Raw genomic sequence first — 21,642 nt, 5'->3', positions numbered from 1 at the left:
TACAATGCTGAGAACTATATTCTGTACTTTGCATCCTCCCCTTTGTTCTACCTATTGTACTTGAGTTTAATTTGGTTGTATTTATGTATGGTAATATCTAATCTGATCGGATAGCATGCAAAACAAAGCTTTTCACTGTACCTCGGTACACATGGCAAAACTAAACCTAAATCTGGTATCAGCCAACTGAATGGACCTCCCATAAGCTGGGGTGTAGTCTCAATCTTCCAGCCTACCTCATTGTAGACATTGAACCTTTATTTGCACTTTCTCTGTAACTATAACAATGTGTCACTATATTCTGCACTCTGATATTTTTCTCTTTGCACTACCTGTTGTACTTGTGTCGGGCTTGATTGTATGGCTCATGTATGGCATGATCCAACTGGATAGCACAGTATTTCACTGTACCTCAGTCCACGTGATGAAATAAACCGATACCAATACCAATACCTGCAGGTACCTGCAGATGTTGGAAAGGGTGCAGAGGAGATTCACCAGGATGACACAAAGCTGGGTGGCAGTGTGAACTGTGAGGAAGATGCTATGAGGTTGCAGGGTGACTTGGACAGGTTGTGTGAGTGGGCGGATGCATGGCAGATGCAATTTAATGTGGATAAGTGTGAGGTTATCCACTTTGGTGGTAAGAATAGGAAGGCAGATTATTATCTGAATGGTGTCAAGTTAGGAAAAGGTGACGTACAACGAGATCTGGGTGTCCTAGTGCATCAGTCACTGAAAGGAAGCATGCAGGTACAGCAGGCAGTGAAGAAAGCCAATGGAATAGAAACATAGAAAATAGGTGCAGTAGTAGGCCATTCGGCCATTCGAGCCTGTACCGCCATTCAATATGATCATGGCTGATCATCCAACTCAGTATCCGTACCTGCCTTCTCTCCATATCCCCTGATCCCTTTAGCCACAAATGCCACATCGAACTCCTTCTTAAATATAGCCAATTAACTGGCCTCAACTACCTTCTGTGGCAGAGAATTCCACAGATTCACCACTCTCTGTGTGAAAAAAAACTTTCTCATCTCGGTCCTAAAAGACTTCCCTCTTATCCTTAAACTGTGTCCCCTTGTTTTGGACTTCACCAACATCGGGATCAATCTTCCTGCATCTAGCCTGTCCAACCCCTTAAGAATTTTGTAAGTTTCTATAAGATCCCCCCTCAATCTTCTAAATTCCAGCGAGTACAAGCCGAGTCTATCCAGTCTTTCTTCATATGAAAGTCCTGCCATCCCAGGAATCAATCTGGTGAACCTTCTCTGTACTCCCTCTATGGCAAGAACGTCTTTCCTCAGATTAGGAGACCAAAACTGTATGCAATACTCCAGGTGTGGTCTCACCAATGCCCTGTACAATTGCAGCAGAACCTCCCTGCTCCTATACTCAAATCCCCTCTCTATGAATGCCAACATACCATTCGCTTTCTTCACTGCCTGCTGCACCTGCATGCCTACTTTCAATGACTGGTGCACCATGACACCCAGGTCTCTTTGCATCTCCCCTTCTCCTAATCGGCCACCATTCAGATAATAGTCTGCTTTCCTGTTCTTGCCACCAAAGTGGATAACCTCACATTTATCCACATTATACTGCATCTGCTATGCCTTTGCCCACTCACCTAACCTATCCAAGTCACGTTGCAGCCTCCTAGCATCCTCCTCACAGCTAACACTGCCCCCCAGCTTCGTGTCATCCGCAAATTTGGAGATGTTGCATTCAATTCCCTCGTCCAAATCATTAATATATATTGTAAATAGCTGCGGTCCCAGCACTGAGCCTTGCGGTACCCCACTAGTCACTGCCTGCCATTCTGAAAAGGACCCGTTTATTCCTACTCTTTGCTTGGCCTTCATAACAAGAGGAGTTGAGTATAGGAGCAAAGAGGTCCTTCTACAGTTGTACAGGGCCCTAGTGAGATCGCACCTGGAGTACTGTGTGCAGTTTTGGTCTCCAAATTTGAGGAAGGATATTCTTGCTATTGAAGACGTGCAGCTTAAGTTTACTAGGTTAATTCCCGGAATGGCGGGACTGTCGTATGTTGAAAGACTGGAGCGACTAGGCTTGTATACACTGGAATTTAGAAGGATGAGAGGGGATCTTATTGAAACATATAAGATTATTAAGGGGTTGGACACACTAGAGGCAGGAAACATGTTCCCAATGTTGGGGGAGTCCAGAACCAGGGGCCACAATTTAAGAATAAGTGGTAGGCCATTTAGAACAGAGATGAGGAAAACCTTTTTCAGTCAGAGTTGTAAATCTGTGGAATTCTCTGCCTTAGAAGGCAGTGGAGGACAGTTCTCTGAATGCTTTCAAGAGAGAGTTAGATAGAGCTCTTAAGGATAGCGGAGTCAGGGGGTATGGGGAGAAGGCAGGAACGGGGTACTGATTGAGAATGATCAGCCATGATCACATTGAATGGTGGTGCTGGCTCGAAGGGCTGAATGGACTACTCCTGCACCTATTGTCTATTGTCTATTGTTACTTGTGCTTGTGGGCGTGAGTTATAGGGAAAGATTGGATAGGCTGGGACATTTTTCTTTGGAGTATGGGAGGCTGAGAGGTGACCTTATTGAGGTGTGCAAGATCATGAAGGGCATGGGTAAAGTGAACGCTCACAGTCTATTCTCAGGGGTAGAGGATTCTAAAATTAAAGGGTACAGGTTTAAGGTGAGATGAGAGATTTAAGAGGGACCTCAGGGGCAACTTTTTTAACTCAGAGGGAAGTCAGTATCTGGAACGAGCTGCCAGAGGAAGCAATAGAAGTGAATACAATGATGACCTTTCGGACAAATATGTATGGATAGGATGGGTTTAGAGGGATACCAGCCAGGCCCAAATCTCTCCTGCGGTCCCGGCAACCCTTCGTCCAAACCTCTCCTGTGGGCCCAGCAACCCTCCCCCAACTGACGATCTGCGGACCCATTGCCAGCCGGGGAGTGTCCCCCAGGGCCGTGGGTGGGCTAGGGGGGACAGGAAAGTGAAGAGGGAGCCATTCACCTCGGCCCCAGGCGGCCATCACGACGGACAGAAGGAGCCGTGGACCCGTTGGGTGAAAACCTCTCCTGCAGCGGCAGCTATGGCCATCTTGTTTGACCTTCTGCCGCCGCGCTGCACCATGGGAGGAAGGTCAGGCGAGGCACGACGGAACGGGCGCCGGTCCTCATGCCGGAGGGGGGGGGGAAGCGCATTTATTAAAGTTTCAGCTCGACGGCTTAGCAGCAGCGGCAGCTGAATGGATCAGCCCCCCCCTTATTGGCCGCCACTCCCGTCACTCTGGCGGGTCCTGCCCCGGTGGCCATCATGGCCCCCCCCCCCACTCGTGCACATCCCGCCCCCCTCCGAGCGGCAACCCTCCCCCAACTGCACACGCATGGATCCGGCAGCCATCTTACGTACGTATTAGATCAACGGGCCCCAACTGCGCAGGCACGGACCCGTTGGGTTTCCATAGTGACGTCAAACACGGTGGTAGCCAATCAGGACCCGCCCCACCCCACGTGGGGGGGAGGTGGGAGAGCCAATCAAATTTATTAAAGTTTAAAAAGTGTTTTTTTAAAGTTTAAAAAGCGATAAAAAATATATATATAACACTCATTTGAACCACAGGCCAATGGTGAGTAAGGTGGGCCTAAAATTGTTGCTCTACCGTGTGCTGTTTTGGCTGTATTTCGAGAACAAACATATCCACAAACAAGAGGAGAGTTTTAGTAATATACACACCGATCAGCCAAAACATTATGACCACCTGCCTAATATGGTGTTGGTCCTCCGTGTGCCGCCAAAACAGCGCCGACCCGCCGAGGCATGGACTCTACAAGATCCCTGAAGGTGTCCTGTGGTATCTGGCAACAAAACATTAGCAGCAGATCCTTCAAGTCCTGTAAGTTGCGAGGTGGAGCCGCCATGGATCGGACTTGTCGATCCAGCACATCCCATAGATGCTCAATCAGGTTGAGATCTGGAGAATTTGGAGGCCAGGGCAACACCGTGAACACTTCATCATGTTCCTCAAACCATTCCCGAACAATGTGTGCAGTGTGGCAGGGCGCATTATCCTGCTGAAAGAGGCCACTGCCATCAGGGAATACCATTACCATGAAGGGGTGTACCTGGTCTGCAACAATATTTAGGTAGGTGACACGTGTCAAATTGACGTGCACATGAATGGCTGGACCCAGGATTTCCCAGCAGAACATTGCCCAAAGCATCACACTCCCTCCACCGGCTTGTCGTCTTCCCACAGTCGGTTCAGACCAGACGTGATTGCCTTCGTTGCCCTCGCGCATCAATGAGCCTTGGGTGCCCAACACCCTGTCGCCGGTTTGTGGTTTGTCCCTCCTCGGACCACTGTCGGTAGGTACTCACCACTGGTGACCGGGAGCACCCCACAAGCCTTGCCGTTTCAGAGATGCTCTGACCCAGTCGCCTGGCCATAACAATTTGGCCATAACAATTTGGCCCTTGTCAAAGTTGCTCAGGTCTTTTCTCCTGCATCCAACACATCAACTTCAAGAACTGACTGTTCACTTGCTGCCTAATATATCCCACCCCTTGACAGGTGCCATTGTAACAAGATAACCAATGTTATTCACTTCACCTGTCAGTGTAGATAGGTGTAGATAGATGGGCCAAATGCAGGCATAAGGGACTAGCCCAGTTCGCCATCTTGATCGGCAAGGACTAGGTGGGCCGAAGGTCCTGTTTCCATGCCATGACTTTTTTACTCAATAATGCTATTTGTGGATATCTAAAGATATATTCCCTGTGAGGGGGGGGGGGGGGGGGGTGTATTGAGAGAGGGGCGGTGAGGAGGGAGCGCAATGCTGTGGGAAGGGGGTACTGAGGGAGAAGCTGTACTGTGGGAGGGGGGAGTGTTGCATTGTGGTAGGGGCAGTGCTGTAGGAGGGGCGGTGGGGGGGTGTGGTGGTGGGGGGTGGGGCGTTGGGCGGGTGCGGTGTGGTGCTGTGGAAGGGGTGGTGGGGGCAGTGCGGTGCTGTGGGCAGGGCGTTGGGGCAGCGGGGGAAGGAGGGGCGGTGGTGGGAGGGTGGTGGTGGGGGGGTGCGGTGGTGGGGGGGTGCGGTGGTGGGGGTGGGGCGTTGGGGGAGGTGCGGTGGTTGGGGAGGAGAGGGGAGGTGGGGGGTGCGGTGCTGTGGGCAGGGCATTGGGATGGCGGGAGAGGGAGGGCGGCGGTGGGAGGGTGGTGGTGGAGGAGGGGTGGTGGGAGGGAGGGGCGGTGGGGGAGGGAGGGGCGGTGGGAGGGAGGGACGGTGGAGGGGGGGGTAGTAGTGGTGGAGGGTGGGGGTGGGAGTGAGGGGCAGTGGTGGAGTGTGCGGTGCTGAGGGAGGGGCAGTGGTGGGGGGTGGGGTGTAGAGCTGAAGGAGGGGCAGTGGGAAGGAGGGGTGGTGGGGGAGGGAGGGGCCGTGGTGGGGGAGGGGCGGTGCTGATGGAGGGGCGATGGGAGGTGTGGTGCTGATGGAGGGGCGATGGGAGGTGCCATCGTGGGGGAGGGGCCGTGGTGAGGGAGGGGCCGTGGTGGGGGAGGGGCCGTGGTGAGGGAGGGGCTGTGGTGGGGGAGGGGTTGTGGGAGGGGTTGTGGGAGGGGTGGTGCTGAGGGAGAGGTGGTGGCTGGAGGGGAGTGGTCCCTTTAAACAGCCAGTGGGCTGCAGGTGAGTGTGATCAGGTAACAGGTGTGAATCATTAAAGTCCTGACTGGAGATGGATGGAGTGGTGGGATCAGGACTGCAGGTGAGTACAAAGTGGGGGTGTGAAAGGAAGGGAGTGTGTAAGGAAGGGAGTGTGTACAAAGGGTGAGATGTGGAGGGGGTGGGTGAGTGGGTGAGTGGGAGAAGCGGTGGGTTAGGTATGATAGGGAGGGGGATGGAGATGGAGATGGTGTTTGTGTGGGGGGTGTGCTGGAGTGGGGTGCTGGAGTGGGGTGCTGGAGGGGGGGTGCTGGAGGGGGGGTGCTGGAGTGGGGTGCTGGAGGGGGGGTGCTGGAGTGGGGTGCTGGAGTGGGGGTGCTGGAGTGGGGTGCTGGAGGGGGGGGTGCTGGAGGGGGGGGTGCTGGAGGGGGGGGGTGCTGGAGGGGGGGGTGCTGGAAGGGGGGTGGGAAGTGGTTGTGGGATGGGGAGGGGGTGCTGTCCTTCATGTCCCTTGCTCCTTCTCCAGGATCCTGATCTTTACTCGGAACAGATTCCTGACTCTGGCCAAGGGCTGGGCATGGAATGAGGTGGGAGATGTTCGCACCCCCCACCTGCTCTGATCCTCCCCTCACCCCCCCCCCCTTCGCTCATTCCCCCTCACTCTCTACCCTTGTGTTCCCCACCCATTTGCTCTCCCATTCTCTCATTCTCCCCTCTCCCCCCATTATTCCCACTTCACCCTCCCTCACTCTCCCATACACTCATTCCTCCTTCCACATTCCCCCCCTCACACCCCCCCTTCCCCCCTCTCTTCACCCCCTGTCTCCTCGCCCCCCTCACTCTCTCCCCTCTCTCCCCCCTTTCCCCTTTCACTCTCTCCCCCCTGTCTCCCCACCCCACTCATTCTTGCCCCCCCTCTTTCTCCCCCAGACTGCTCATGGATGACAACCTTCTGTTTGAGTGCAAGAGCCCGGACTTCTCTCTTCTTGAGCTGCTGGTCCCCCTCTGCCTGGAGCCCCCTGAGGGTGGGCTGGGGTTGGAGGTCTGTGACCCCCCTCCACTAACCGAGACACTGCTGGGACCTTCAGCCAGGTGGGTGAACCCAACTGCTGCCTATCCCCCCCCCCATCCCTTGTGTGTCCCCCCTTGTACCCCACCACCTCTCACACCCACCCCCTCTCATGCCCCTCCCCACTTCCCATCATGCCCCACACAGAGTTACACAGCATGGATGCAGGCCCTTCGGCCCAACTCATCCAGCCTGACTAAGATGGTCACCCTAAGGTAGTCCCACCTGTCCACATTTGACACAATCCCTCTAAACCTGTCCCATGCATATACCTGTCCAAATGTCTTTTAAATGTTGTTATTGTACTTGCCTCAACTATGTCCTCCAGCAGCTCATTCCATCCACCCATGTGTAGAAAAAGCTGCTCCTTGGGTTTCTATTAAATCGTCCCCCTCTCACCTTAAACCTATGTCCTGTAGTTCTTGACTCCCCTGCTCTGGGTAAAAGACTGTGCATTCACCCTACCTATTCCTCTCATGATACCTACACTTCTATAACATCGCCCCTCAGCCTCCTGCGCTCCAAGGAATAAAGTCCTAGCCTCTTCCTAATGTGAATAAGGCCCATCACAAACACTCTTGTAGCTTCGTGAAGACCTCTCTGCACATCAATACTCTTCTGGGTCTTGCCATTAACTGTAGGCTTGCATTGAACCTCCCAAAGTCCAACACCTTACACTTGCTCGGGTTAAACTCCATCTACCGTTTTTCCACCCATTTCTGTAGCTGAACTCTGAATAATTTAACAGCATTCCTTGCTATTCCGATCTCCACCAATGTTTGTGTCCTCTTCAAACGCAGCCTGCCCAAGCATTGCCTACAGCCCAGGCCCTCGTGTTCTGGCAACATAGTGTTAGGCAATGGGCAATAGACAATAGGTGCAGGAGGAGGCCATTCGGCCCTTCGAGCCAGCACCTGACATCCAGTGTTTCCTCTAGTTGAAAATGGTTAGTTGGATACCTAGAGGAGCAAGGGATGGGGTGAAAAGATGTCATGGTAGAAGTCCAGCCATCTTATTGAATAGTGGAAAAGGCATGAAGGGCTATAAAGCAAATTCTTAGTTCAATCCAAGGAGAGCAGACTTCAAATATAATCATTAACTGTCCAGCCAAGGGAAATATGAGTTCAGAAAACAGGTCCATCAATGGACATTCTGGGGAGAAGGCAGGTGAATGGGGTTGGGAGGGAGAGATAGATCAGCCACGATTGAATGGCGGAGTAGACTTGATGGGCCGAATGGCCTAATTCTGCTCCTGTCACTTATGAACATCCTCGCCCATATTTTGGGCCTCCACCTCTTCCTCGTCACCCATTCCCAAAGCCACCATGACCCCCCCCCCCCCCTCACACATGCCATTGTCCCAGTGGGGGAGCAGTGGGGGAGGGGGGGGGGGGTTATTGGGGAGATGGGGTCTGGGGGGGGGGGGGGGGGGGAGGAGATTCTGGATGTTGATGATAAGAAAACCTGGATTGTTTTGTGTGGAGTGTCAGGGATGAGGGGAGACCTGATAGAAGTTTATAAAATGATGAGAGGCATAGACAGGGTAGACAGTCAGAACCTTTTTTTTTCCCGGGATGGAAATCTCAAAGACTAGAGTGCATAGCTTTAAGTGAGAGGGGCAATGTTTAAAGGACGAAATGTGTAGGAAGGAACTGCAGATGCTGGTTGACAACCTAAGACAGACACAAAATGCTCCCGTTGAAAGAAGGGTCTCGATCCGAAATGTCGGTATACATTGTATATTGTACAATTTATTTTGGTACAATATAATTTTATTGCATTTTATTCTAATTTGTATTACATGGGGTATGCAAGCAAAGAATTTCACTGTGCCTCGTCACATGTGACAAAGTATTCTTCCATTGAAGTTAGGAAAAGGGGACGTACAACGAGATCTAGGTGTCCTAGTGCATCAGTCACTGAAAGGAAGCATGCAGGTACAGCAGGCAGTGAAGAAAGCCAATGGAATGTTGGCCTTCAGAACAAGAGGAGTTGAGTATAGGAGCAAAGAGGTCCTTCTGCAGTTGTACAGGGCCCTAGTGAGACCGCACCTGGAGTACTGTGTGCAGTTTTGGTCTCCAAATTTGAGGACGGATATTCTTGCTATTGAGGGCGTGCAGCATAGGTTTACTAGGTTAATTCCCGGAATGGCAGGACTGTCATATGTTGAAAGACTGGAGCGACTAGGCTTGTATACACTGGAATTTAGAAGGATGAGAGGGGATCTTATCGAAACGTATAAGATTATTAAGGGGTTGGACACGTTAGAGGCAGGAAACATGTTCCCAATGTTGGGGGAGTCCAGAACAAGGGGCCACAGTTTAAGAATAAGGGGATGAGGAAAAACTTTTTCAGTCAGAGAGTTGTGAATCTGTGGAATTCTCTGCCTCAGGAGGCCAATTCTCTGAATGCATTCAAGAGAGAGCTAGATAGAGCTCTTAAGGATAGCGGAGTCAGGGGGTATGGGGAGAAGGCAGGAACGGGGTACTGATTGGGAATGATCAGCCATGATCACATTAAATGGCGGTGCTGGCTCGAAGGGTCGAATGGTTTACTCCTGCGCCTATTGTCTATTTCATTCCTTCTCTTCAGAGATGCTGCCTGTCCTGCTGTTAGTGTAGCATTTTGTGTCTACAGTTTAAAGGAGATGTGTGGGACATTTTACACGGTGGGTGATGGAGGCCTAGAAGGCGCTGCCAGGGGTGGTGTTGGAGGCGGATACCATAGTGGAGTTTCAGAGGCTTTTGGATATGTTGGGTCTGAAGAAGGGTCTCGACCCGAAACGTCACCCATTCCTTTTCTCCAGAGATGCTGCCTGTGGCCGCTGAGTTACTCCAGCATTTTGTGAATAAATACCTTCGAACTGTTACCGTGGAGCTCTGCTGCCTCCCGGTGGTTCACTCGCTCACTGCAGCCGCTGCACATTGGTATGTAGGTTAATTGACTGGGTAAAAAATGTTTTTTAAAAATTGTCCCTAGTGGGTGTAGGATAGTGTTAATGTACGGGGATCGCTGGGCGGCGCGGACTTGGTGGGCCGAAAAGGCCTGTTTCCGCGCTGTATATATATGATATGATATGATATGATAACCCTGCCCGTCCCAGCGCCGGCACCGGCAAGATGCAGCGGGACAGATCCCCGGGAGGGGTAGGGGGAGGGCAACAGCAACCCGGGCAACCTGTGCTCCTCCCTTTCCCCCTCCCCCTTCCCTTCCCTGCGTGCACCCTCGTGTGTGCCTTGCCTCACCCCCACTGACACACTAGCCACCCTCACTGACACACTAGCCACCCTCACTGACACACTAGCCACCCTCACTGACACACTAGCCACCCTCACTGACACACTAGCCACCCTCACTGACACACTAGCCACCCTCACTGACACACTAGCCACCCCCACTGACACACTAGCCACCCTCACTGATACACTAGCCACCCTCACTGACGCACTGGCCACCCTCACTGACACACTAGCCACCCCCACTGACATACTAGCCACCCCCACTGACACACTAGCCACCCTCACTGACACACTGGCCGCCCTCACTGACACACTGGCCGCCCTCACTGACACACTGGCCACCCTCACTGACACACTAGCCACCCCCACTGACACACTGGCCGCCCTCACTGACACACTGGCCGCCCTCACTGACACACTGGCCACCCTCACTGACACACTGGCCACCCTCACTGACACACTAGCCACCCTCACTGACACACTAGCCACCCTCACTGACACACGTGCCCTGCCCTTGCATACTGACTGACATATTATCCCGCTTATACACTCACAGACATACTACCCCTTGCACACTTGCGAACACACGACCCTGTGCACACTCAGTGATATGCTATCCTGCTGCACACTCACCGACACATGATCCCTTTTACACATGCAATGACACACTACCCCCTCACACACTGTCCAACACTGGAGGGTGTAGATTTAAATGTGATTAGTTCAGTGTAGTTTAGAGATATGGCGCGGAAACAGGCCCTTGGGCTCACTGAGTCCACACCGACCAGCGATCCCCGCAACACCAACACTATTCTACACCCACTATGGACACTTCACGTTTATACCAAGCCAATTAACCTACAAATCTATATGCAGTGAAGAAAGCTAATGGCATGTTGGCCTTCATAACAAGAGAATTTGAGTATAGGAGTAAAGAGGTCCTTCTACAGTTGTATAGGGCCTTGGTGAGACCATATCTGGGAGTATTGTGTGCAGATTTGGTCTCCTAACTTGAGGAAGGACGTTCTTGCTATTGAGGCAGTGCAGCATAGGTCCACGAGATTAGCCCCTGGGATGGAGGGACTGTCAAATGAGGAAAGATTGGAAAGACTGGGCTTGTATTCACTGGAGTTTAGAAGGGCGAGAGGGGATCTTATAGAAACGTATAAAATTATAAAAGGACTGGACAAGCTAGATGCAGGAAAAATGTTCCCAAAGTTGGGGGAATCCAGAACCAGGGGCCACAGTCTAAGAATAAAGGGAAGGCAATTTAAAACTGAGTTGAGAAGAAGTTTTTTCACCCAGAGAGTTGTGAATTTGTGGAATTCTCTGCCACAGAAGGCAGTGGAGGCCAATTCACCGGATGAATTTAAAAGAGAGTTAGAGCTCTAGGGGCTAGTGGAATCAAGGGATATGGGGAGAAGGCAGGCACGGGTTACTGATGGTTGATGATTAGACATCACAACGAATGGCGGTGCTAGCTGGAAGGGCAAAATGGCCTCCTCCTGCACCTATTTTGTGTGTTTCTATGCACTGTATGTCTTTCGGGCGTGGGATGAAACCAGAGATCCCGGAGAAAACACATGGGGTCACAGGGAGAACGATAGACAATAGGTGCAGGAGGAGGCCATTCGGCCCTTCGAGCCAGCGCCGCCATTCAATGTGATCATGGCTGATCATTCTCAATCAGTACCCCGTTCCTGCCTTCTCCCCATACCCCCTGACTCCACTATCCTTAAGAGCTCTATCTAGCTCTCTCTTGAATGCATTCAGAGAATTGGTCTCCACTGCCTTCTGAGGTAGAGAATTCCACAGATTCACAACAGAGAACGTATGCACTCTGTATGTGTAGTGACAGTACTTGTAGTCAGGATCGAACCTGGGTCTCTGGCGCTGTAAGACTGCAACTCTACCTCTGTCCCCAGGGAGCAGCGGGTGACTGGAGCGCACTGCCAGGTGTGGTGTTGAGGGCAGATACGATAGAGGCTTTTAGATTGACACATGGATATGCAGGGAATGGAGGGCTGTGGATCACGTGCATGTTGGGCACACACACACATTGTGGGGTGAAGGGCCTGTTCCTGTGCTGTTCACTCTTGCTTTCTCTTGCAGGTTTGCCCCTGAGCTGTTCCCTGCAGCCCCCTCCCCGCCGTGCCGCCCAGCCCCTCCTCCCGAGCCCCCCGGAGGCTTCCCCTATGCCTCGCCCCCCTACAGGGTGCCCGACTCTGCCATCCTCTCCCTCCGACGCGAGGCCGACAAGCTGGAGCCACTCCTCGCCCGTGGCCCCCACCCCCTGACCAGTAGCGTCCCCTCCCCGGGGGCGGAGGGAAGGGATTGGTCCAGGGTCCCCGGTCCCTCTTCCTGCCTGGGGGAGGGGTCTCTGTGTCCCTGTCCCTGTCACCACCCACCTGGGGAGGGCCCTCACAGCCCTGACGACTTTGCAGAAGTGTCCCCCATTACATCACCCTCTGGGGAGGGGTCTCTCCTCCCTCACCCGCACCCCCCTGGAGAGGGGTCTCAATGCCCAGGGTCCTGGAGCCCCCGCTCCAGTCCCCACCCGCATGGGGACGGGTCTCTATGTCCCTATTCCCACCCCCATGGAGACTGGTCTCTGTGTCCTGGGGTGGGGTCTCGCCACCTCCCCTCCCCCAGACCCTGGGTCTGGTTGCTCCCGCACACACAGGGTGAGAGTGAGGACCCCTCTCACCTGCTCACCGACCCCCCCAAGGCCGATCCAGCTGTTGCCTGCGGCCGTGCAGATGTGCCGAGAGGGGGAGGGGCGAGACCCCCCTCCGTGGCTGCCCCTGGGACCGGAGGGTGGGGCGGAGAGGTGGGGCAGGTGGGGAGGGAAGAGGCCGAGTCGACACAGGATCCCAGCGGGTCAGAGGGCAGAGGTCAGGGTTCGGCAGCCACCCCCCTGGCCCCTGCCCGACCCCGCACCCCCCGCAAGCAACCCCACCCCCAACGCAGCCCCCGCAGCGGGGACCCCCACTTCAGAGGGGTGACGGTGAGGATGGAGCGGCGCATGGAGGGGCCGGGGGAGTGGGGGCTACGGATCACCGCCCGCTACAGGTATGTACCCACCCCCTTGCCCCACCCCCTGCATCCCCCTCGCCCCCCCTTCCCCCCCTCGCCCCCACCCCCTGCATCGCCACCTCTCCACCCCCTTGCCCCCTTGCCCCCTTGCCCCCTTGCCCCCTTGCCCCCTTGCGCCCTTGCGCCCTTGCGCCCTTTCCACCCCACCTCCTCGCCTCCCCCTCCCCCGCATCGCCCCCGGTCAACCCCTCCCCCTCGCCCCCCCCCGCCCCCTCCCCCTCGCCCCCACCCCCTGCATTGCCCCTGCTCCACCCCACCCTCGCCCTTACTCCCACCTACTATCGGGGGTGGGGGTGGGGGCTGCTCATCACTGCAGGTATGTACATCCATCCATCCATCCACCTGCCCCGGTCTTGTCCACCCCAGTCTGTCCCAGCCCCCCCCCCCCCCCGTTGTGACCCCCTCACTGCCTGTGTTCCTCCTCTAGTCTCCCGCTCCCCTCCTTGCCCCCCGCCCCCACTCTGATCCCCTCTCTGTTTCTCAGCCCCGGCCTACAGCGCAGGTTGTCCCGGCTCCGTTGCCCTCGGTTGCGACCCTCGACTCCCAGCTCTCCCGCAAGCAGCGAGGCGGAGGAGGCCGCCCCCGGACAGCCGCGTGAGTGGAGGGGGGGAGGGGTGCTGGGTGTGAGGGGGGAGGGGTGCTGGGTGTGAGGGGGGGAGGGGTGCTGGGTGTGAGGGGGGGAGGGGTGCTGGGTGTGAGGGGGGAGGGGAGAGGGGTGTGAGGGGGGGAGGGGGGGACGAGGGACGGACTGGTAGGACAGGGGCTGAGGGGTAGGGGTTGATGGGGAGGGTCGGGTGGTGGAGGTGAGGAGTAACTGACCATGGTTGGGGGGGGGGGGTGTGGTTTATCAGAGTGGGGCCATTGAGGGTGAGGGGGGTCAGAGGGTGGGGAAGGGTTGGGTCAGGAGGTGGAGGGGGGCTCGGCGGGGGTTGGTGGGGTCAGATGGCGGTGGGAGGCTCAGCGTCCAGCCCCGGTAATTCACCCTCCCCTCTTTGGTCTAGCTGCCAGACGTTGCGCCTCATGTGACACACAGAAGACCCCCCTGTGGAGGGACGCAGAGGACGGGACCCCCCTGTGCAATGCCTGCGGCATCAGGTACCACTCCCCCTCCCTGCTCCGTGCCCTGACCTCCCCCACCCATCGCCCCACCCCTCTCCTCCCACACCCTCGTGCTCTGCCCCTAACCCCAGCCCACCCACACTCCCCCCTCTCTGCACTGTCATTGAGTCACAAACACACAGCATGGAAACGGGCCCTTCGACCCAACAGGTCCCATTTACACTTGTCCCACCTGCCTGTGTTTGGCCCATATCCCTCTAAACCTGTCGATCCATGTACCTGTCTAAATGTTTTATAAATGTTGCCTCAACTACTTCCTCCAGCAGCTCGTTCCATACACCCACCACCCTCTGTGTGAAAAAGTTGCCCTCGGGTTCCCATTAAATCTTTCCCCCTTCACTTTAAACCTGTGTCCTCCAGTTGGCTGGAGTTAGACTCGCCTCTCTCTCTGCCCCATGATTCTCCAGTCTATCCCATCTCCCAGACAGCATCCTGCCGAATCCCTGTGATCACTGGCCTGAATCTAAATGGACCCCCCCCCCCACCACAAGGGAGCCTTCTCTCTGTGTGAGAGTGGGGATGGGGGGATGGGGGCTGAAGTAGGGGGGTGGGGGGCTGCGTTCAGAATTTGTATTGTCACCTTTACTGAGGTGCCGTGAAACACTTTATTTTGCATGCTGTTCAAACAGGTCAGATAACGCGTGTAGAAAGGAACTGCAGATTCTGGTTTACACCAAAGATTGACACAAAATGCTGAAGTCACTCAGCGGGACAGGCAGCATCTCTGGAGAGAAGGAATGGGTGACGTTTTCTGAAGAGTCTCGACCCAAAACATTACCCATTTCTTCTCTCCAGAGATGCTGCCTGACATGCTGAGTTACTCTAGCATTTTGTGTCTAGATCAGATAATACAGTCCAAATACATGATATAGATTCAAAATATAAATACAATCAAGTTAAACTCAAGTACAATGGGCAGAGCAAAGGGGAAGATACAGAGTGCAGAATATAGTTCTCAGCATTGTAGCGCATCAGTTCCAGAAGTGAAGAAGGGTCTCGACCCGAAATGTCACCCATTCCTTCTCTCCCGAGATGCTGCCTGACCCGCTGAGTTACTCCAGCATTTTGTGAATAATTCCAGAGACAAAGTCCAATGGGGTAGAGGTGAATCGGACAGTACCATAACTTATGGAAGGACCATTGAGAAGCCTGATTAGAGGGGAGAAAGCTGTTCTTGAGTCTGGTGGTGCACGCTTTTAAGCTTCTGTACCTTTTGCCGATTGGAAGCAGGGAGCAAAAGGAATGAGCGGGGTGGGATAAGTCTTTGATTATGGAAACTTTTCCCAAAGCAACCTAAAGTATGGATGGAGTGAATGGTGGGAAATCTGGTCTGTGTGATGTTCCATGGTATCACACTTTAGCATCCTGTACACCTCGGGGCAATTTACAGAAGCCAACTAACCCACAAATGTACGTGGTCATATGGAGAATGTATAAACTACACGCAGACAGCATCCGAAGTCAGGATTGAACCTGGGTCTCTGGCATAGTGAAGCAGCAGCTCTACCCGCTGCAGCACCTTGCTGCCCTTTGTAGTTGCATGTACTCATCCAGATTCCAAACTTCTGCCATACGATTATACATGTTGCATTAATCACATACCGGTCAGAGGGTCAGTCTGCTGTGGCCCCGGCCCTGAGATGCTCTAACCTCGAGCTTCTCTCCAATCTCCCACCTGCTGCTCCTGTTCCCAACCCCTGCCACACTGTGAGGATGTTGGTGCTAGTCCAGTTCAGGTGTAGCCCATCCCTCTCCTACAGGTCTCCCTGCTCTGGGATAGAGGCCAATGGTCCATCTGTCTGCATCCTCCCACCTCCACCAGCTCCTCAGTCACACGCTCAGCAGCACTCCCTCCTCCTTGCCCAGGCAGGATACAGGGAGGAACGCCGGCGATCCGGGGAATAATCTAAAGGTTACAACTGTAGATGCTTGACTTAGTGCCAAACTCCCTGAATATGGTGGGGTCTCGTCCCCTTCCAGTCTTGATCATTGGTGCCAATGTGGACCTCTGGCCATCCCACCCCACCCCCACCCCACCCCCAGCCCACCAGTCTCTCCCCTCCCTCCCCCCACCCCAATGTCCTTGCCTGCTTGGAAACCTTGTTCATGTGTAAAATTATGAGGGGAATAAATAGGGCGAATGCACAGTCTTTCACCCGCATTAGGGAAATGGAGAACCAGAGGACTTAGGCTTAAGGTGAGGGGGGAGGGAGGGAGATTTAATAGGAAGGAACCAGAGGGGAAAATTTTTCACACAAAGGGTGGTGGGTGCATGGAACGAGCTGCCGGAGGAGGTAGTTGAGGCTGGAACTATCACAATGTTTAAGAAGCAATTAGACATTAGACAATAGGTGCAGGAGGAGGCCATTTGGCCCTTCGAGACAGCACCACCATTCAATGTGATCATGGCTGATCATTCTCAATCAGTACCCCGTTCCTGCCTTCTCCCCATACCCCCTGACTCTGCTATCCTTAAGAGCTCTATCTAGCTCTCTCTTGAATGCATTCAGAGAATTGGCCTCCACTGCCTTCTGAGGCAGAGAATTCCAAAGATTCACAACTCTCTGACTGAAAAAGTTTTTCCTCATCTCAGTTCTAAATGGCCTACCCCTTATTCTTAAACTGTGGCCCCTTGTTCTGGACTTCCCCAACATTGGGAACATGTTTCCTGCCTCTAACGTGTCCAACCCCTTAATAATCTTATACGTTTCGATAAGATCTCCTCTGATCCTTCTAAATTCCAGTGTAAACAAGCCTAGTCGCTCCAGTCTTTCAACATATAACAGTCCTGCCATTCCGGGAATTAACCTAGTAAACCTACTCTGCACGCCCTCAATAGCAAGAATATCCTTCCTCAATTAGACAGGTACATTGATGGGACAGGTTTAGAGGGATGTGGGCCAAATGTGGGCAGGTGGGATTAGTGTAGATGGGACATGTTGGCTGGTGTGGGCAAGTTGGGGCAAAGGGCTTGTTTCTACGCTGTCAGAGTCTCTGATGGCATCAGGGAGGTAGCGCCCATCCCTGACCATCCAACCCCAGCCCTCCCCTGACCCCCACAGCACTCGCCCCACCTGCCGTTCTCTCCTCCCCCTGCTGATCTCCGCGCTCCCCCGCCTCCCCTCCATGCTGGTCTCCTCCCCGCTCTCCCCCACCAGACTCCCCACTGATCTTTTTTCTCCCTGCCCCCCACCCCCGCTGACCTCCCTCTTCCCCATCTCACTGCTGACCTACCCCCCTCCTGCTGACCTACCCCCCCTCCTGCTGACCTACCCCCCCTCCTGCTGACCTACCCCCCCTCCTGCTGACCTACCCCCCTCCTGCTGACCTACCCCCCTCCTGCTGACCTACCCCCCTCCTGCTGACCTACCCCCCTCCTGCTGACCTACCCCCCTCCTGCTGACCTACCCCCCTCCTGCTGACCTACCCCCCTCCTGCTGACCTACCCCCCTCCTGCTGACCTACCCCCCTCCTGCTGACCTACCCCCCTCCTGCTGACCTACCCCCCTCCTGCTGACCTACCCCCTCCTGCTGACCTACCCCCCTCCTGCTGACCTACCCCCCTGCTGACCTACCCCCCTGCTGACCTACCCCCCTGCTGACCTACCCCCCTGCTGACCTACCCCCCTGCTGACCTACCCCCCTGCTGACCTACCCCCCTCCTGCTGACCTACCCCCCTCCAGCTGACCTACCCCCCTCCTGCTGACCTACCCCCCTCCTGCTGACCTACCCCCCTCCTGCTGACCTACCCCCCTCCTGCTGACCTACCCCCCTCCTGCTGACCTACCCCCCTCCTGCTGACCTACCCCCCTCCTGCTGACCTACCCCCCTCCTGCTGACCTACCCCCCTCCTGCTGACCTACCCCCCTCCTGCTGACCTACCCCCCTCCTGCTGACCTACCCCCCTCCTGCTGACCTACCCCCCTCCTGCTGACCTACCCCCCTCCTGCTGACCTACCCCCCTCCTGCTGACCTACCCCCCTCCTGCTGACCTACCCCCCTCCTGCTGACCTACCCCCCTCCTGCTGACCTACCCCCCTCCTGCTGACCTACCCCCCTCCTGCTGACCTACCCCCCTCCTGCTGACCTACCCCCCTCCTGCTGACCTACCCCCCTCCTGCTGACCTACCCCCCTCCTGCTGACCTACCCCCCTCCTGCTGACCTACCCCCCTCCTGCTGACCTACCCCCCTCCTGCTGACCTACCCCCCTCCTGCTGACCTACCCCCCTCCTGCTGACCTACCCCCCTCCTGCTGACCTACCCCCCTCCTGCTGACCTACCCCCCTCCTGCTGACCTACCCCCCTCCTGCTGACCTACCCCCCTCCTGCTGACCTACCCCCCTCCTGCTGACCTACCCCCTCCTGCTGACCTACCCCCCTCCTGCTGACCTACCCCCCTCCTGCTGACCTACCCCCCTCCTGCTGACCTACCCCCCTCCTGCTGACCTACCCCCCTCCTGCTGACCTACCCCCTCCTGCTGACCTACCCCCTCCTGCTGACCTACCCCCTCCTGCTGACCTACCCCCCTCCTGCTGACCTACCCCCCTCCTGCTGACCTACCCCCCTCCTGCTGACCTACCCCCCTCCTGCTGACCTACCCCCTCCTGCTGACCTACCCCCCTCCTGCTGACCTACCCCCCTCCTGCTGACCTACCCCCTCCTGCTGACCTACCCCCCTCCTGCTGACCTACCCCCCTCCTGCTGACCTACCCCCCTCCTGCTGACCTACCCCCCTCCTGCTGACCTACCCCCCTCCTGCTGACCTACCCCCCTCCTGCTGACCTACCCCCCTCCTGCTGACCTACCCCCCTCCTGCTGACCTACCCCCCCTCCTGCTGACCTACCCCCCCTCCTGCTGACCTACCCCCCCTCCTGCTGACCTACCCCCCCTCCTGCTGACCTACCCCCCCTCCTGCTGACCTACCCCCCCTCCTGCTGACCTACCCCCCCTCCTGCTGACCTACCCCCCCTCCTGCTGACCTACCCCCCCTCCTGCTGACCTACCCCCCTCCTGCTGACCTACCCCCCCTCCTGCTGACCTACCCCCCTCCTGCTGACCTACCCCCCCTCCTGCTGACCTACCCCCCCTCCTGCTGACCTACCCCCCCTCCTGCTGACCTACCCCCCCTCCTGCTGACCTACCCCCCCTCCTGCTGACCTACCCCCCCTCCTGCTGACCTAACCCCCCTCCTGCTGACCTAACCCCCCTCCTGCTGACCTAACCCCCCTCCTGCTGACCTAACCCCCCTCCTGCTGACATATCCCCCCTCCTGCTGACCTACCCCCTCCTGCTGACCTAACCCCATCCTGCTGACCTACCCCCCTCCTGCTGACCTACCCCCCTCCTGCTGACCTACCCCCCCTCCTGCTGACCTACCCCCCCTCCTGCTGACCTACCCCCCCTCCTGCTGACCTACCCCCCCTCCTGCTGACCTAACCCCCCTCCTGCTGACCTAACCCCCTCCTGCTGACCTAACCCCCTCCTGCTGACCTAACCCCCTCCTGCTGACCTAACCCCCTCCTGCTGACCTAACCCCCTCCTGCTGACCCAACCCCCTCCTGCTGACCCAACCCCCTCCTGCTGACCCAACCCCCTCCTGCTGACCCAACCCCCTCCTGCTGACCCAACCCCCTCCTGCTGACCCAACCCCCTCCTGCTGACCCAACCCCCTCCTGCTGACCCAACCCCCTCCTGCTGACCCAACCCCCTCCTGCTGACCCAACCCCCTCCTGCTGACCCAACCCCCTCCTGCTGACCCAACCCCCTCCTGCTGACCCAACCCCCTCCTGCTGACCCAACCCCCTCCTGCTGACCCAACCCCCTCCTGCTGACCCAACCCCCTCCTGCTGACCCAACCCCCTCCTGCTGACCCAACCCCCTCCTGCTGACCCAACCCCCTCCTGCTGACCCAACCCCCTCCTGCTGACCCAACCCCCTCCTGCTGACCCAACCCCCTCCTGCTGACCCAACCCCCTCCTGCTGACCCAACCCCCTCCTGCTGACCCAACCCCCTCCTGCTGACCCAACCCCCTCCTGCTGACCCAACCCCCTCCTGCTGACCCAACCCCCTCCTGCTGACCCAACCCCCTCCTGCTGACCCAACCCCCTCCTGCTGACCCAACCCCCTCCTGCTGACCCAACCCCCTCCTGCTGACCCAACCCCCTCCTGCTGACCCAACCCCCTCCTGCTGACCCAACCCCCTCCTGCTGACCCAACCCCCTCCTGCTGACCCAACCCCCTCCTGCTGACCCAACCCCCTCCTGCTGACCCAACCCCCTCCTGCTGACCCAACCCCCTCCTGCTGACCCAACCCCCTCCTGCTGACCCAACCCCCTCCTGCTGACCCAACCCCCTCCTGCTGACCCAACCCCCTCCTGCTGACCCAACCCCCTCCTGCTGACCCAACCCCCTCCTGCTGACCCAACCCCCTCCTGCTGACCCAACCCCCTCCTGCTGACCCAACCCCCTCCTGCTGACCCAACCCCCTCCTGCTGACCCAACCCCCTCCTGCTGACCCAACCCCCTCCTGCTGACCCAACCCCCTCCTGCTGACCCAACCCCCTCCTGCTGACCCAACCCCCTCCTGCTGACCCAACCCCCTCCTGCTGACCCAACCCCCTCCTGCTGACCCAACCCCCTCCTGCTGACCCAACCCCCTCCTGCTGACCCAACCCCCTCCTGCTGACCCAACCCCCTCCTGCTGACCCAACCCCCTCCTGCTGACCCAACCCCCTCCTGCTGACCCAACCCCCTCCTGCTGACCCAACCCCCTCCTGCTGACCCAACCCCCTCCTGCTGACCCAACCCCCTCCTGCTGACCCAACCCCCTCCTGCTGACCCAACCCCCTCCTGCTGACCCAACCCCCTCCTGCTGACCCAACCCCCTCCTGCTGACCCAACCCCCTCCTGCTGACCCAACCCCCTCCTGCTGACCCACCCCCCTCCTGCTGACCCACCCCCCTCCTGCTGACCCACCCCCCTCCTGCTGACCCACCCCCCTCCTGCTGACCCACCCCCCTCCTGCTGACCCACCCCCCTCCTGCTGACCCACCCCCTCCTGCTGACCCACCCCCCTCCTGCTGACCCACCCCCTCCTGCTGACCCACCCCCCTCCTGCTGACCCAACCCCCTCCTGCTGACCCACCCCCCTCCTGCTGACCCACCCCCCTCCTGCTGACCCACCCCCCTCCTGCTGACCCACCCCCCTCCTGCTGACCCACCCCCCTCCTGCTGACCCACCCCCCTCCTGCTGACCCACCCCCTCCTGCTGACCCACCCCCCTCCTGCTGACCCACCCCCCTCCTGCTGACCCACCCCCCTCCTGCTGACCCACCCCCCTCCTGCTGACCCACCCCCCTCCTGCTGACCCACCCCCCTCCTGCTGACCCACCCCCCTCCTGCTGACCCACCCCCCTCCTGCTGACCCACCCCCCTGCTGACCCACCCCCCTCCTGCTG

Source organism: Rhinoraja longicauda, chromosome 4, assembly GCF_053455715.1.
Source record: "Rhinoraja longicauda isolate Sanriku21f chromosome 4, sRhiLon1.1, whole genome shotgun sequence".
NCBI lineage: Eukaryota > Metazoa > Chordata > Chondrichthyes > Rajiformes > Arhynchobatidae > Rhinoraja > Rhinoraja longicauda.
This window is presented reverse-complemented; position numbering follows the sequence as displayed.